The sequence below is a fragment of the Aethalodelphis obliquidens genome, unplaced genomic scaffold, assembly GCF_003676395.1.
Source record: "Aethalodelphis obliquidens isolate GAN/ISIS:26980383/991018 unplaced genomic scaffold, ASM367639v1 scaffold4, whole genome shotgun sequence".
NCBI lineage: Eukaryota > Metazoa > Chordata > Mammalia > Artiodactyla > Delphinidae > Aethalodelphis > Aethalodelphis obliquidens.
The window spans coordinates 82,263,972-82,281,583 of NW_020837948.1; the positions used below are offsets into that span (position 1 = coordinate 82,263,972).

The 17,612-nt window shown below is 39.3% G+C and overlaps 1 long non-coding RNA gene across 1 annotated transcript in view; it reads right to left on the reverse strand.

Moving 5' to 3' along the window:
* Window positions 1–17,612, reverse strand: part of LOC113617589 (uncharacterized) — a 102,787-nt gene that overhangs the window by 60,530 nt on the left and 24,645 nt on the right. Inside the window, exon 4 of the long non-coding RNA XR_003431710.1 lies at window positions 14,855–14,956. This is a non-coding gene — a long non-coding RNA (uncharacterized LOC113617589). The remainder of the gene's footprint in view (window positions 1–14,854; window positions 14,957–17,612) is intronic.

Below are 17,612 nucleotides of genomic sequence, written 5' to 3' on the forward strand. Positions count from 1 at the left end.
CTCATGATGTGTCCCTCCTGAGAAGGATGTGCTGGGCTCTCCGTTTCTTAATGAAAGCCTTTTGGATTAATCCTAGGAAAAGCATACTGAATATAGGCTGTGTTCTTTGGAGGTGAGCTGATAAATTTCCTTATAGCAGAGATTTTAATATGCTTTGGAGATACTGTTTTTTTTAATGGGAATACACCTGTTAATTTTCTTTCATAAAATTAAATTAATTACACATAACTTTGTTTTTAAAATTATCCTTTTGGAAACATGTATATTCTATATATTAAAAAAGTCTCTGACATAAACTAAAATAATTAAATTCTACTAACTTTGTCATTTTTACATCCTCAAGAACCTCACAAAAAATTATGTGAATCACCTTGAAATGTCACCTCCATATCAAATAGTCAAATAGGAGCCTAGAAAGATTAAATTACTTCCTGCTTTAATACTTTGGTTTGTCTTGATAAATACCAACCTGTGCAGTTACCTACGATGGCTCCCTTCTCAGCTGGTTGGGAAAAGAGAGGAGTCCAATAGAGCCTCCTTAGAGCTACTCTCCTCTTCAGGTTCTGATTCCTGTCCTCACCCCTTTTCCTCTCCAACTTTCCCTTCAAACCCTCTTGCTCTGATCTGATTTCCCCAGCTTCCGTACTATCACTAATCTAAAAAAACTAACATTCATTTAATGGTTAATAAGAATATAGCCTAATTTCTAATCAATCTACATAAAAATATCCTTGGCTCTTCAATAAAAAACTTGCTGTTGGTTCATTGTTTATTGTAACCTATGCCAAAGAGGCCTGAAAGTCAACTACTAAAAGGTATTTTGTTTAATCTGCAAAGTGTTTTAGAAATTGGTTAATTAGGGGACAAAACATATTTAAATGAGAAGGAATGGAGGGATCTACCTACCAGCCAGTGAGCTGAAGTTCGGTAGTCTTTCTGCTGGGCAAGGCTGCATGACTTGTTTAGTATTTGAAGATAGGCTGGCATGCTTAAGGTATCAAGGATACCTCTGATGAGAGCACAGGGAAGGTGATCCAAAGAACTGTTAAGGAAGTCAAAAGATCACCCCAGAGGACGAGGGGAAGATGGCGGAAGAGTAAGACCTGGAGATCACCTTCCTCCCTACAGATACACCAGAAATACATCTACACGTGGAACAACTCCTACAGAACACCTACTGAACGCTGGCAGAAGACCTCAGACCTCCCAAAAGGCAAGAAAGTCCCCACGTACCTGGGTAGGGCAAAAGAAAAAAGAATAAACAGAGACAAAAGGATAGGGATGGGACCTGCACCAGTTGGAGGGAGCTGTGAAGGAGGAAAGGTTTCCACACACTAGAAGCCCCTTCGCGGGCGGAGACTGCGGGTGGCGGAGGGGTGAAGCTTCGGAGCCACGGAGGAGAGCGCAGCGACAGGGGTGTGGAGGGCAAAGTGGGGAGATTCCCGCACAGAGGATCGGTGCCGACTGGCACTCACCAGCCCAAGAGGCTTGTCTTCTCAACCACCGGGGCGGGCGAGGCTGGGAGCTGAGGCTCGGGCTTTGGTCGGAGCGCAGGGAGAGGACTGGGGTTGGCGGCGTGAACACAGCCTGCAGGGGGTTAGTGCACCACGGCTAGCCAGGAGGGAGTCCGGGGAAAAGTCTGGACCTGCCAAACAGGCAAGAGACTTATTCTTCCCTCTTTGTTTCCTGGTTCGTGAGGAGAGGGGATTAAGAGCGCTACCTTAAAGGAGCTCCACAGACGGGCGCGAGCCGCGGCTAAAAGCGCACACCACAGAGACGGGCATGAGACGCTAAGGCTGCTGCTGCCGCCACCAAGAGGCCTGTGTGCGAGCACAGGTCACTATCCACACCCCCCTTCCGGGGAGCCTGTGCAGCCCACCACTGCCAGGGTCCCGGGATCCAGGGACAACTTCCCTGGGAGAATGTACAGCGCACCTCAGGCTGGTGCAACGTCACGCCAGCCTCTGCCGCCGCAGGCTCGCCCCGCACTCCGTACCCCTCCCTCCCCGAGGCCTGAGTGAGCCAGAGCCCCCGAAGCAGCTGCTCCTTTAACCCCGTCCTGTCTGAGCAAAGAACAGACGCCCTCCGGCAACCTACACGCAGAGGCGGTGCCAAATCCAAAGCTGAGCCACGCAGCGGTAGAAACAAAGAAGAGAAAGGGAAATCTCTCCCAGCAGCCTCAGAAGCAGTGGATTAAAGCTCCACAATCAACTTGATGTCCCCTGAATCTGTGGAATACATGAATAGACAACAAATCATCCCAAATTGAGGAGACGGACTTTGAGAGCAAGATTTATTATTTTTTCCCCTTTTCCTCTTTTTGTGAGTGTGTATGTGTCTGCTTCTCTGTGAGATTTTGTCTGTAGAGCTTGGCTTCCACCATTTGTCCTAGGGTTCTTTCATCCGTTTTTGTTTTTTTCATTAAAACAAATTTTTTTCTTAATAATTATTTTTTATTTTAATAACTTTATTTTATTTTATCTTATTTTATTTTATCTTCTTTCTTTCCTTCCTTCCTTCCTCCCTCCTTTCTTTCTTCCTTCCTCTCTTTCTTTCTTTCTTTCTTTCTTTCTCTCTCTCTCTCTCTTTCTCTTTCTTTCTTTCTACTTTTTCTTCCTTTTATTTTGAGCCATGTGGATGAAAGGCTCTTGGTGCTGCAGCCAGGAGTCAGTGCTGTGCCTCTCAGGTGGGAGAGCCAAATTCAGGACACTGTCCACAAGAGACCTCCCAGCTCCACATAATATCAAACAGTGAAAATCTCTCAGAGATCTCCATCTCAACACCAGCACCCAGCTTCACTCAATGACCAGCAAGCTACAGTGCTGGACACCCTAGGCCAAACAACTAGCAAGACAGGAACACAATACAACCCATTAACAGAGAGGCTGCCTAAAATCATAATAAGTCCACAGACACCCCAAAACACACCACCAGACGTGGACATTCCCACTAGAAAGACAAAATCCAGCCTCATCCACCAGAACACAGGCACTAGTCCCCTCCAACAGGAAGCCTACACAACCCACTGAACCAACTTTAGCCACTGGGGAAAGACACCAAAAAAAAAACAGGAACTACGAACCTGCAGCCTGCAAAAAGGAGACACCAAACACAGTAAGTTAAGCAAAATGAGAGAACAGAAAAGCACATAGCAGATGAAGGAGCAAGATAAAAACCCACCAGACCTAACAAATGAAGAGGAAATAGGCAGTCTACCTGAAAAAGAATTCAGAATAATGATAGTAAAGATGATCCAAAATCTTGGAAATAGAATAGACAAAATGCAAGAAACATTTAACAAGGACCTAGAAGAACTAAAGATGAAACAAGCAACGATGAACAACACAATAAATGAAATTAAGAATACTCTAGATGGGATCAAGAGGAGAATAACTGAGGCAGAAGAACGGATAAGTGACCTGGAAGATAAAATAGTGGAAATAACTACTGCAGAGTAGAATAAAGAAAAAAGAATGAAAAGAACTGAGGACAGTCTCAGAGACCTCTGGGACAACATTAAATGCACCAACATCCGAATTATAGGGGTTCCAGAAGAAGAAGAGAAAAAGAAAGGGAGTGAGAAAATATTTGAAGAGATTATAGTTGAAAACTTCCCTAATATGGGAAAGGAAACAGTTAATCAAGTCCAGGAAGCACAGAGAGTCCCATACAGGATAAATCCAAGGAGAAACACACCAAGACACATATTAATCAAACTGTCAAAAATTAAATACAAAGAAAACATATTAAAAGCAGCAAGGGAAAAACAACAAATAACACACAAGGGAATCCCCATAACGTTAACAGCTGATCTTTCAGCAGAAACTCTGCAAGCCAGAAGGAACTGGCAGGACATATTTAAAGTGATGAAGGAGAAAAACCTGCAACCAAGATTACTCTACCCAGGAAGGATCTCATTCAGATTTGACGGAGAAATTAAAAGCTTTATAGACAAGCAAAAGCTGACAAGAGTTCAGCACCACCAAACCAGCTCTACAACAAATGCTAAAGGAACTTCTCTAGGCAAGAAAAACAAGAGAAGGAAAAGACCTACAATAACAAACCCAAAACAATTAAGAAAATGGGAATAGGAGCATACATATTCATAATTACCTTAAATGTAAATGGACTAAATGCTCCCACCAAAAGACACAGATTGGCTGAATGGATAGAGAAACAAGACCCATATATATGCTGTCTACAAGAGACCCACTTCAGACCTAGAGACACATACAGACTGAAAGTGAGGGGATGGAAAAAGATATTCCATGCAAATGGAAACCAAAAGAAAGCTGGAGTAGCAATTCTCATATCAGACAAAATAGACTTTAAAATAAAGACTATTACAAGAGACAAAGAAGGACACTACATAATGATCAAGGGATCGATCCAAGAAGAAGATATAACAATTGTAAATATTTATGCACCCAACATAGAGCACCTCAATAAATAAGGCAAATACTAACAGCGATAAAAGGGGAAATCGACAGTAACACATTCATAGTAGTGGACTTTTAACACCCCACTTTCACCAATGGACAGATCATCCAAAATGAAAATAAATAAGGAAACATAAGCTTTAAATGATACATTAAACAAGATGGACTTAATTGATATTTATAGGACATTCCATCCAAAACCAACAGAATACACATTTTTCTCAAGTGCTCATGGAACATTCTCCATGATAGATCAAATCTTGGGTCACAAATCTAGCCTTTGTAAATTTAAGAAAACTGAAATTGTATCAAGTATCTTTTCTGACCACAACGCTGTGAGACTAGATATCAATTACAGGAAAAGATCTGTAAAAAATACAAACACATGGAGGCTAAAGAATACACTACTTAATAACGAAGTGATCACTGAAGAAATCAAAGAGGAAATAAAAAAATACCTAGAAACAAATGACAATGGAGACACGATGACCCAAAACCTATGGGATGCATCAAAAGCAGTTCTAAGAGGGAAGTTTAGACCAATACAATCCTACCTTAAGAAACAGGAAACATCTCGAATAAACAACCTAACCTTGCACCTAAAGCAATTAGAGAAAGAAGAACAAGAAAACCCCAAAGTTAGCAGAAGGAAAGAAATCATAAAAATCAGATCAGGAATAAATGAAAAAGAAATGAAGGAAACGATAGGAAAGATCAGTAAAACTAAAATCTGGTTCTTTGAGAAGATAAACAAAATGGATAAGCCATTAGCCAGACTCAGCAAGAAAAAAAGGGAGAAGACTCAAATCAATAGAATTAGAAATGAAAAAGGAGAAGTAACAACTGACACTGCAGAAATACAAAGGATCATGAGAGATTACTACAAGCAACTCTATGCCAATAAAATGGACAACCTGGAAGAAATGGACAAATTCTTAGAAATGCAAAATCCGCCAAGACAGAATCAGGAAGAAATAGAAAATATGAACAGACCAATCACAAGCACTGAAATTGAAACTGTGATTAAAAATCTACCAACAGGGCATTTCTGGTGGTACAGTGGTTGAGAGTCCGCCTGCTGATGCAGGGGACGCGGGTCCGTGCCCCAGTCCAGGAGGATCCCACATGCTGTGGAGCAGCTGGGCCCGTGAGCCATGGCCACTGAGCCTGTGTGCCTGGAGCCTGTGCTCCGCAGCAGGAGAGGCCACAAAAGTGAGAGGCCTGTGTACCGCAAAAAAAAAAAAAAAAAAAATCTTCCAACGATCAAAAGCCCAGGACCAGATGGCTTCTCAGGCGAATTCTATCAAACATTTAGAGAAGAGCTAACACCTATCCTTCTCAAACTCTTCCAAAATATAGCAGAGGGAGGAACACTCCCAAACTCATTCTACGAGGCCAATATCACCCTGATACCGAAACCAGACAAGGATGTCACAAAGAAAGAAAACTACAGGCCAATATCACTGATGAACATAGATGCAAAAATCCTCAACAAAATACTAGCAAACAGAATCCAACAGCACATTAAAAGGATCATACACCATGATCAAGTGAGGTTTATTCTGGGAATGCCAGGAATCTTCAATATATGCAAATCAATCAATGTGATATACCATATTAACAAATTGAAGGAGAAAAACCATATGATCATCTCAATAGATGCAGAGAAAGCTTCTGACAAAATTCAACACGAATTTATGATAAAAACCTTGCAGAAAGTAGGCATAGAGGGAACTTTCCTCAACATAATAAAGGCCATATATGACAAACCCACAGCCAACATCCTCCTCTATGGTGAAAAACTGAAAGCATTTCCACTAAGATCAGGAACAAGACAAGTTTGCCCACTCTCACCACTCTTATTCAACAGAGTTTTGGAAGTTTTAGCCAAAGCAATCAGAGAAGAAAAGGAAATAAAAGGAATCCAAATCATAAAAGAAGAAGTAAAGCTGTCACTGTTTGCAGATGACATGATACTATACATAGAGAATCCTAAAGATGCTACCAGAAAATTACTAAAGCTAATCAATGAATTTGGTATAGTAAAAGGATACAAAATTAATGCACAGAAATCTCTGGCATTCCTATATACTAATGATGAAAAATCTGAGAGTGAAATCAAGAAAACACTCCCATTTACCACTGCAACAAAAAGAATAAAATATCTAGGAATAAACCTACCTAAGGAGACAAAAGACCTGTATGCAGAAAATTATAAGACACTGATGAAAGAAATTAAAGATGATACAAATAGATGGAGAGATATACCATATTCTTAGATTGGAAGAATCAACATTGTGAAAATGACTCTACTACCCAAAGCAATCTATAGATTCAATGCAATCCCTATCAAACTACCACTGGCATTTTTCACAGAAGTAGAATAAAAAATTTTGCAATTTGTATGGAAACACAAAAGATCCCGAATAGCCAAAGCAATCTTGAGAACGAAAAAAGGAACTGGAGGAATCAGGCTCTCTGACTTCAGACTATACTACAAAGCTACAGTAATCAAGACAATATGGTACTGGCACAAAAACAGAAATATAGATCAATGGAACAGGAGAGAAAGCCCAGAGATAAACCCACGCACATATGGTCACCTTATCTTTGATAAAGGAGGCAGGAATGTACAGTGGAGAAAGGACAGCCTCTTCAATAAGTGCTGCTGGGAAAACTGGACAGGTACATGTAAAAATATGAGATTAGATCACTCCCTAACACCATACAGAAAAATAAGCTCAAAATGGATTAAAGATCTAAATGTAAGGCCAGACACTATAAAACTCTTAGAGAAAAACATAGGCAGAACACTCTAGGACATAAATCACAGCAAGATCCTTTTTGACCCACCTCCTAGAGAAATGGAAATAAAAACAAAAATAAACAAATGGGACCTAATGAAACTTCAAGGCTTTTGCACAGCAAAGGAAACCAAAAACAAGACGAAGAGACAACCCTCAGAATGGGAGAAAATATTTGCCGATGAAGCAACTGACAAAGGATTAATCTCCAAAATTTATAAGCAGCTCATGCAGCTGAATATCAAAAAACAAACAACCCAATACAAAAATGGGCAGAAGACCTAAATAGACATTTCTCCAAAGAAGATATACAGACTGCCAACAAACACATGAAAGAATGCTCAACATCATTAATCATTAGAGAAATGCAAATCAAAACTACAATGAGATATCATCTCACACCAGTCAGAATGGCCATCATCAAAAAATCTAGAAACAATAAATGCTGGAGAGGGTATGGAGAAAAGGGAACACTCTTACACTCCTGGTGGGAATGTGAATTGGTACAGCCACTATGGAGAACAGTATGGAGGTTCCTTAAAAAACTACAAATAGAACTACCATATGACCGAGCAATCCCACTACTGGGCATATACCCTGAGAAAACCATAATTCAAAAAGAGTCATGTACCAAAATGTTCATTGCAGCTCTATTTACAATAGCCCGGAGTTGGAAACAACCTAAGTGCCCATCATTGGATGAATGGATAAAGAAGATGTGGCACATATATACAATGGAATATTACTCAGCTATGAAAAGAAACGAAATTGAGCTATTTGTAATGAGGTGGATGGACCCAGAGTCTGTCATACAGAGTGAAGTAAGTCAGAAAGAGAAAGACAAATAACGCATGCTAACACATATATATGGAATTTAAGAAAAAAAAATGTCATGAAGAACCTAGGGGTAAGACAGGAATAAAGACACAGACCTACTAGAGAATGGACTTGAGGATATGGGGAGGGGGAAGGATAAGCTGTGACAAAGGAAGAGAGTGGCATGGACATATATACACTACCAAACGTAAAATAGATAGCTAGTGGGAAGCAGCTGCATAGCACAGGGAGATCAGCTTGGTGCTTTGTGACCACCTAGAGGGGTGGGATAGGGAGGGTGGGAGGGAGGGAGATGCAAGAGGGAAGAGATATGGGAACATATGTATATGTATAACTGATTTACTTTGTTATAAAGTAGAAACTAACACACCATTGTAAAGCAATTATACTCCAATAAAGATGTAAAACAAAACAAAAAAAGATCACCCCAGAATGTGGGTGGTAGAAGGTTCTAAAAGAGGCTTCTTTGGTGGAATGGCAATATTGCTTTATCATCAGCTAATTTGCTGATGTTGGTCTTATAGTGCCTTGTTTCTCAACTGAATTTTTGAAGTTATTTTTCTTACTTCAACCTATTCCTAAAATGTTGTATTGTTTGGTTCACCAAGCCGTTTCATTCTGGTGTGCCCTCAGAGGTATAATGAGCCCAAGACCCAGAAAATACTGACGTTCTACACCTTATGATGCTTCTGTATTCAGAGACGGTCATCATACTGTGATTATAAAATGAAGCACAAGTCTGTATTGTTATTTGAAGATGAAAACATGAGTTCTCCTGATCCTATAAGTGAAAGGAGTTTATCCATGTGATTATGCACCAGGCCTACTGCCACAGCCCCGTGTTTGTAATGTTAATGAACACTTTGAGCTTCCATAATCCAACCTTAAACATCCAAGTTATGAGAGAACAGACATTTCCATGTAAGGGCTATGTTATTTAAATAATACACTTACTATTTTTATTAGTGATAGCATTTCCTTCTATCTGAACGGTTAAGGATGAGAGGTTGCTAGCATTTGGTGGTATTGTTGTTTTTTCCCTTTGACACTTGTGAAAAGAGATGGAATACACAATATAAATGGTTGGTGATGAGACTTTTGAATTCTGTATCAATATTGTCATCTCTTCTCCAACAAGATTAAAACTGAAGTAGGTGGTAAAGTGTGATGGATGTGGAGTAGTTTAATAAAGTGTAGAATTATCTCTTATTCGGGGTACTTAGGATAATTTCCTTTTCCATCTGAATGCCTGTTTAAATTGCCTTTTATACCTAAAATTTTCTTACTAATCTATAGTCATCTTAGCATTTTCAAACCAACAAACATACTCCTGAACTCTTTAATTCAGTGCTACATCTCAGGTTGGGTTTCTGGATATGTAGCTATGGAAAACTATGATACATTAATAAAACTATAGCAGTTTGAAAAGAAAAATACCTTTCCAACTTTTTCCAAGACAAAGCAGTACAATTTCGTAACTGCAAGGGACCCTAGAAGTATTGAATCCAACATCTTCATTTTAATATAAGGAATAAGACCCATGGGAATAGAAACATTTGTTTGTCACACAACTTGCTGGCCCTAAAACCTGTGTTTCTTCGTTCTGGGTGCAAAGTTGGTCTCCCCGTGTCGTGGTTCTGGCCTGTGCAAGAATACTCTCATATCACATATCACTGCCAGGTGTACTGATAGCTAAGGAAGGAGCCTCTGCGGAGGCAGAACAGCTTAGTGGGTAAAGTTTGAGTACTAGACTGAGAGGATTCTGGCTTGCAAACCTGGCTCTACTGGCTGTTATTTTAGGCAAGTTACTTAACTTCTCTGACCTCAGTTTCCTTATAAAATGGAGTTTATAATCTTGCTAAATCTACAGGTCATTGTAAAGGTCAAACGAGGCTCTAACACATATTATGAACTCAATATGCTTCGGAATAAATATCCTAACTCTGGTTTTGACAACCATGAGTGGAATTCAGTAATTTTAACATTGAGAGCTTTATCTCTTTATCTTCAGACCACAGAGTTCAATAAGCAGAGGGTAAGAAAGATCGAAATCAATTATGACTAACAGACTGGTCTCAGTATTTTGATTTGCCAAACCCAGCTAGCCTGTATAAATTGGAAACCTGAGTCTTTTCCCAGAGATTCAGATCATTTTCACCACAACAATTCCAGGCAGCAGAGCATCTATCTCAACTTGTGACATATCCAGGGATAGAGACTTGAGAGCCCTCTAGTGAGTCCATTTTGGGGGATTTAACCCCCATCTTCTCAGTTTACCTCCCTAAGAAAACAGCAAGAAGAGAAGAAAGTCATATTTGAACTTACTGAATGTTCGTAGCAATATGTAAATGATATCTTAAGTGTGTGATTTGGGTTTCCCCACATTTGAGTGTGAGTAGTTTATTTAGGAAGTGATCTCAGAGGGCATCAGTAGGGGAGCAGAAAACAGGACAGAAAAGTGAAGAAGAAGCGTTATCACGCAGGCTATTGCTGTGAACAACTGGGGCTCAAGCTCTGTGGAATTAGATGTAAAACACACCAAGATTTATTGTACCTGAAATGTGAAGAAGCTAGGATATTTACCCTTCAATTTCAGGCATCCCTGATTGAGAGCTGTTCCTGGGTGATTTAATTCCCTGACACTTCCAGCCTGTGCCATACATGAGCTGAGAGAAAGCCATGTGGCAGGATATTGCAGTAGAATGCTGCAGCATAAACTTGATGAATGAGTGAGTATGAACAGAATCTGGGTGATGTCGCTGTAGTATGTCTTATGATAAAACCAATAACCACTGGGAAGCATCTGGCCACAGAATGTGATTCTTGAAACTGAAGAATCTGATATATTTATCTAATGAAGTGTCTTTGAAGAAATAAAAATAGATCATATTACATCCTTAGAAAAATCAGGGGAAGGTGGACAAGAGGTGTCCTTTTGCACCTGAGGATGCATATACCTAAGCCCACATCCTTTTGATCCCATCTTCATTCCTCATTTCACTAATACTTTTTGGAAATATGGCTTATTAGAAATCATTCTGCAGTCATGCTCATAGATTATGTATTTTGCACCTCTTTCCTCCCCATATATCATTATAACAAATTTTGTCATGCTATTACAAACTTTTTGTTAATTAGTATTTGGGTGATATTTTTGGGGGGACCCATGTACTATGAAATTGTTATATGGGGAGGGGAGCATGCATTTATAGATTAGGTATCATGCTTAATACTTTGGGATAATTTCCTAAGTAATAGTAATAATAAAGAGTAATAATGATTTAAAAAAAGAAAACATTCTAAAACACAACAATGGGCCATTATCTCTGCAGTTCCCATTTTCCACTCGGCACATAGTGACAAGATGTTTCTCAAGTTGGTGGAAACATCAACAGCCCAAGACTTGGCTCTTCATTAAGCATTGTATTCTGCAAAAATTCAGTTGATTACTAATTATAAATGGACAGAAGGATAATATAGATAATACTGAAAGAATAACAATATAAGGAAAGTTAGCATGAGTCTAACTCAAAATTCAGAACAAGTTCAAGCTGTTGCTCTGGCATATGTCTTCATTTGGGACCAGAGTGAAGGGTGGGAAATTTCAAAATTATCCAACATGTTTTCTTTTTGTACTTGGAAAGATGTCTAGGGTTTTTCTATCTTTTTCAATTTATGAAATGAGCCCAATTACTTGTGTTCCCGGGATGCATTCACACAACTAAGAATCAAAGCACCATCTTGGGTCCTTCTTTTTCTCTACCCAGGCTCACTAACCTGCTGTTTAGGAAAGACACTGATAGCATATATTAAATTTACTTGCATGTCATGACTTGCTCTAACAGCAATGCGATGTTATCTTTATCTTTTTCAGTCAAAGTTAAAAAAAAAACCCTGTTAACGAAGTCTTATCAATAATTTTGATGAGACACAGTACCCATAACCTACTCTGCAGAGGCAGCCTTCGGATAAGAGCTGTACATTAGGACAGCAGCTAAATGATTGTTGTAGGATCCACAGCTATAGAGGTAAGTTAATTTATATTTTGGTATGCCCTGTGATGTAGCAAAAATGGTAAACCCAAACTATTTAAAATTATGTCTAAGAAGGCAGAACATTTGCTCCCATTGGGCATTAGGTGGAAAATCGGGCATCAAGTTGAGTTTGCTCAACACTATGCTTTGGTTGATTGTTTACAGATCAACCACCAGCAAAGCGGAATAGGGACATTGGATTTTGGGGGGTTGCTTTTAATGACTGCAATTAGTTAATGGATTGTTAGTGGACCTGTAATTAAATATCAGATTAATGACTAAACAATCAACTGGGAAATGGTTACATCATTTATTTTAATTTTTTTAAATGGAAGCATTATAAAACAAGTTGGCAAACTATGGCCCATGGACCAAATCCAACCCACCTTTGTTTTTCTAAGGTAAGTTTTATTGAAACTCTAGCCATGCTCCTTTACATATTGTTTAGGGCTGTTTGTTGCATTACTGTAACAGAATTGAGCAGTTGTGACAGAGACCAATGCCCCCCAAAGCCTAAAATACTTACTATTTGAGAAAAAGTTTACTCACCTCTGCTACAGAGATGTGACAATTATTTGGTACAACATATGCTTGTAGACTGCTACCTAAAGAGACCAAGGATGTGTGTTTCATTGCTATGTGCACATGTTAATATTACCTTATCATGCTGACTCTAATTTGCCCTCTCTCTACTCAGCTCATGGCAGAGGGAGGACACTATTTCTCTTAAAACAAACAGACAAACAGTCAAATAGCAAAAGGTCTTCTGATGAATTCCAGTCCCTTCTGATGTACGTCAGGGAATATTAACTTTGTTCTGTCATGAACAGTCTTCCATTCTATGTTGAGCAAATTGTTACTCTAATATATTGGTTCTCAAACTCCAGTGTATATCAGAATTATCCAGAGAGCTTTTTAGAATGAAGATTGCTGGGCTTAATCCCTCCTTTCCTCCTAGTTGCTGATGCGGTGGATCTAGGGTGGGTCTTAAGAATCTGCATTTCTAAAAACTTTCCCAAGTGATGCTGATGCTGCTGGTCTAGAGATCACTTTAAGATCCACTGCTAGAATACACTGAGGCTGATTAATTTCTGTCCCTCTCCTGTATAGGCACTTTTGCCTTAAAGCTGAAACAACCGTTACCCGCTCATGGTTTAGTAGAGAATGGTAATCAACAAAGAACAAGCAACAATCTCCTTAAAGGTGACTATTTCACACTACGGCAGTACACCAATTAAAGCAAAAAGAAAGAACAAGAACAGGTGAGACTAACCAGTCTTAGTTACCAAGGTACTATAAGGGAGCAGAGACAGATAATGTAGAAAGTTTTCATTCTGTGGGAGTGTAGCAATTGACAGCAGAAGGTAGGAGTGTTTGTGAGGATAGGAGAGAAGAGATGAGACATTATAAGGTGTTAAGATGTCAAAATGTTCTCAGCATTTTTAAGTACATGATTCATTAGGTAGTGAATCATAGAATTTACATTGTGAGAGATCATCTAATACAATCTTTTTCCCCACATACGAATTTAAGATGTATGTGTGTGGATTTACATAAATATTTATTCCATAAAACTTTAATGTTAAAACTGCTCACTTGGCCTCATATTCATAAATTCACAAAATCCTTTTATGGTCAAAGATTTCTTTTGCAACTAGAAAAACAAGAAACAAATTACATTAAGCACCTAATATTATATAACAAACCACTAATAAGACAAAGAAAAATGCTAAGTCCCCTTGATTCTCAGTGAATAAGGCAGACATTAATGGAAATAAATAAGCAATAGACGTTTATTTTTCTTGGATACTTTGTAATTTAAATTGCTTTGCCTTTTCTTGAGGAAAAAAAAAGTAGGGGGAGAAATTTAATCTCAAAAGATTAAATTTGAAAGGGGCAGTGGTGAACAAATAGAATCCATACCCTACCCTCTCAAGAATCATCAGTAAACACGATCGAAGTGTTCTTCCTATAAGAAAAAGTTCTAAAAAGTTAGAACTGGGAAAATTTAAACCTGATGTTTCTCATTTCCTTCCAACTTCTCCTGTGTCTGTTGCAACACTTGACTTTTCCTCTGCATCTGTGCCGGTGGGTTTCTGGATTGCTGGCACCGTGGTCTCTCTGGCTATTGCTCCTGAGAAGAAGAGGCCCAAGCTGGGCATGTCTGAGCTCCCCCTGCCCTTTCCTCTAGTCCCTGCATGCTCCCTCTCTGCACTTCCTGCTGTCAAAGTTATCATTGTCTCCAGTCGCACAAGCCCAGAAGCTCAGAGAGAACCCTGCCGACTCCTGCTTCCCTCTCAAATCTAGCCTGTTCCCAGTCTTCTCCATTCCTCTTTTATAATGTCTTTCACACCTGTCCCCTTGTCCCCTTGTCTCTCTCCTTCTCTCTCTCACTTCCACTTCCACCCACCCACTCTAAACCCTCCTCAGGGCAGAGTGGTTAAGAGCATGGGTTTCAAGCTAGGGCACCTAGACTTTGCTGCCAGCCCCCATGCCTCGGAGCTGGCGACTTCTGATGTTAAAGTGTCTGAGCCTCAGTGCCATCATTTTATGTTAAAAGTGGGCATAATAATATTTGCTCATTCAGTTGTTATAAGGATAAAATAACATGCAATGCATAGCATGGTGTCTGGCACACAGTAAGTGTCCCCAAATAGAGTGACTATAAAAGTTATCATTCAGGAGGTGAACTTACTGTGTAGCTTCAATTTTCTTTGGCACCTTATATACAAGTACTTACTTTCTTATCTAATCTTGTATTCCAAATTTTCTTTTATTTTCTTATATAAAATTTTTATTGCCTTTTATGTAGGATTCATCTTCCACCCTGGAGGAGAGGACCCTGTAGAGAGAGAAAAACAAGAATTCACTGTGTAGGGATAGTGGTGAAAATGTCTGCCTTTGTGCAAATGTCAGAAAAATCAAAGAAGGCTCTCCCCTCCTTCTCCCAGCAGTATTCATGTATTATGTTTAAGTTTTTAGGGTGCTTTCATATTTGCCATTTCTCTTGAACTCTACGGTTATGGATCACATTGTGTCACTCCCAAATTCTTATGTTGACGTCCTAAACCCCAGTACCTCAGAATGTGATCTTATTTGGAAAAAGTCGTTGCAGATATAATTAGATTTTGATGAGGTTATACTGGAGTAGCTCCTATTCCAATATGACTGGTGTCATTATGAGTGGGGAAATTTTGGACCCAGATGCACACACAGGGAGAACATCATGTGAAAATGAAGGCAGAAGTCAAGGAACACCAAAGATAGCCAGCAAATCACCAGATGCTAGGAGAGAGGCATGGAGGAGATTCTCCTTTGCACTGTCAGACAGAGCATGGCCCTGTTGACACCTTAATATCAGACTTCTAGCCTGCAGATTTATGAGATGATAAATTCCTATTGTTTAAGCCATGCAGTTTGTGGTAGTTTGTTATGGCAGCTAGCAAACTAATATGCTTACAAAAATGCTATGAGACAGAGAAGGTGGTGACTGTAAAACAGACTAGGGTTTGAAGGAACTACTTGAACAGTGGTAGCTGGGGAGGGACCAGGAAGGCAGGGAGTTGCTGCCTGGTAGAAGTCAGGGGACCCAGGCTGGGTCCTCAGGCAACGCCTGTTTCCCTCCCTGCTCAGGCTTGGCAAGGAGAGGAACAGGAAGTTAGATCAGAAGATGAGGCCTGAGCTAGCCTCTGGGAAACCCCAAAGCACAGGTAGCCATTTCCCCATTGCTGAAGCTTCATCTTCCTGAGAGTGGAGTCCTGCAGGACCATTAAAGGGCAGAGGGCATTATGCTCCCAGCCCAACCAACCCTGAATGGTTTTTGGTTTGTAGAATTTTCCATCTAACACAGTTTCCTAGTGCATTGAATTCTCATAGTCAATCAACATCACCCCTGCTCTATCTAACCCACAGGTCAGAACAAATTATAATTACACTTTTAAAGGCAAGAAGGGTAAGCTAACTCACAACCTCATGCCAAGAGACATAGAACATATGCCTGTGCCAGCTGTTTTCTACATCTGAGTTTTCCCCCCTTTAATTGTGAATTTATGACTGTTTAATGAATAACTGAATCAGCTGGAAGTCTGATATCAAGATAAGTAGGATTTTATTTTAACCGGAAAATAAATCCCTTTCAAATTTATCAGCCGAAGAGCATCCAGATCTACCCCCTCGGGAGCTGATTTTGGTATCTTCATGGTGATGAGAATGGCAGCCCAGAGGGGCTCAGGAAACAGATCATCCCCTAGGCAACATGAAGCACGCTGGTGGATTCTATCTCAATACCCTTTGTCACATTGACCTACACTCACTGGAAGGGAGCACCTAGCAACATGTCTGCTATGAATAGTGCAGAATTATTTTTTCTTGTTTTCTGTGGTTTTTTTCCTTCTGTGTTTGAATTTTAAAAACTTTTGTAATAAAAAAGTGCTACCATTCCCCCTTTATAAGGTTCAGTCAGGCCTAGACAAACATCAGTGCAATCTTAAAACCCATTGAATTGAAATCTAATTGGTCTCTCTGTAATAAACTTGACAGATAAAAAGACCACATACCTATTTAAATTTGAATTTCAGTTAAACAATGAATAATTTTTTACTATAAGTGTCTCCCAAATATTGCATGGGATAGACTTATAGTAAAAAATTATCCATTATTTATCTGAAATTCAAATTTAACTGGATGTCCTATATTTCTATTTGCTAAATCTGGCAACCCTACTCTGTCAGAGATGGAGGTTTTTCTATCCCAGTTTTTTTGTTCCCTTAATCAAATAAGAAGATGTTACTGGGTTCTTTTTTTCCTTAGCAAAGAAGAACTTTGAGTGTGCTCCAGAAGAGTTTAAAAAATGTTCTCCCTGGTCACTCAATTAAAAGTTTAAAATGCCAACTCATGAGTCTCACTTAAGTTGTGTTTAATAATTGGATTCTCAAGCTCCACAGGAGAGCCTTAAACACGGTAAAGAAATGACCCCTAGGATGTGGAACTCAGTTAAAACCTGATGTGAGTGTCCTTTCTTACTGTAGAATGTATCACTCTGAGGAAGCATTGAGATTTGATAGCACTGGAGACTACTGAATTTTTATTATAGTCTCGGTTATTGAAAATAACACTATTTCTAATGACTTTCTAGAAATTTCCAAAATATATACTTGTATTTAATTAAACTGGTTTAAGAAAACAAAGGTATAGTTTTTATTCATCAAAATAATTTTCCCACACACTTGTTACTGTGCTCATCTCCAGGTCTCCAGGCCCAGGCCTAGGGACGAATACAAACTATCATTCGCAATAGTTTTGTATTTCTAGGTCTTAAAAATATATCACAGGTGGGAACGCTGCTTGGAATAATCCAGAATCCAGAAAACTTTGTTACAGATTAACAAAATTTATTATATTGACATTAAGTGATATACAATGTAATTTTAAATACCACTCTAGATAGCAAGTTATTTTCTTGTGCAAGATATTGAACTCACTGTTTACTTTCTAATCTA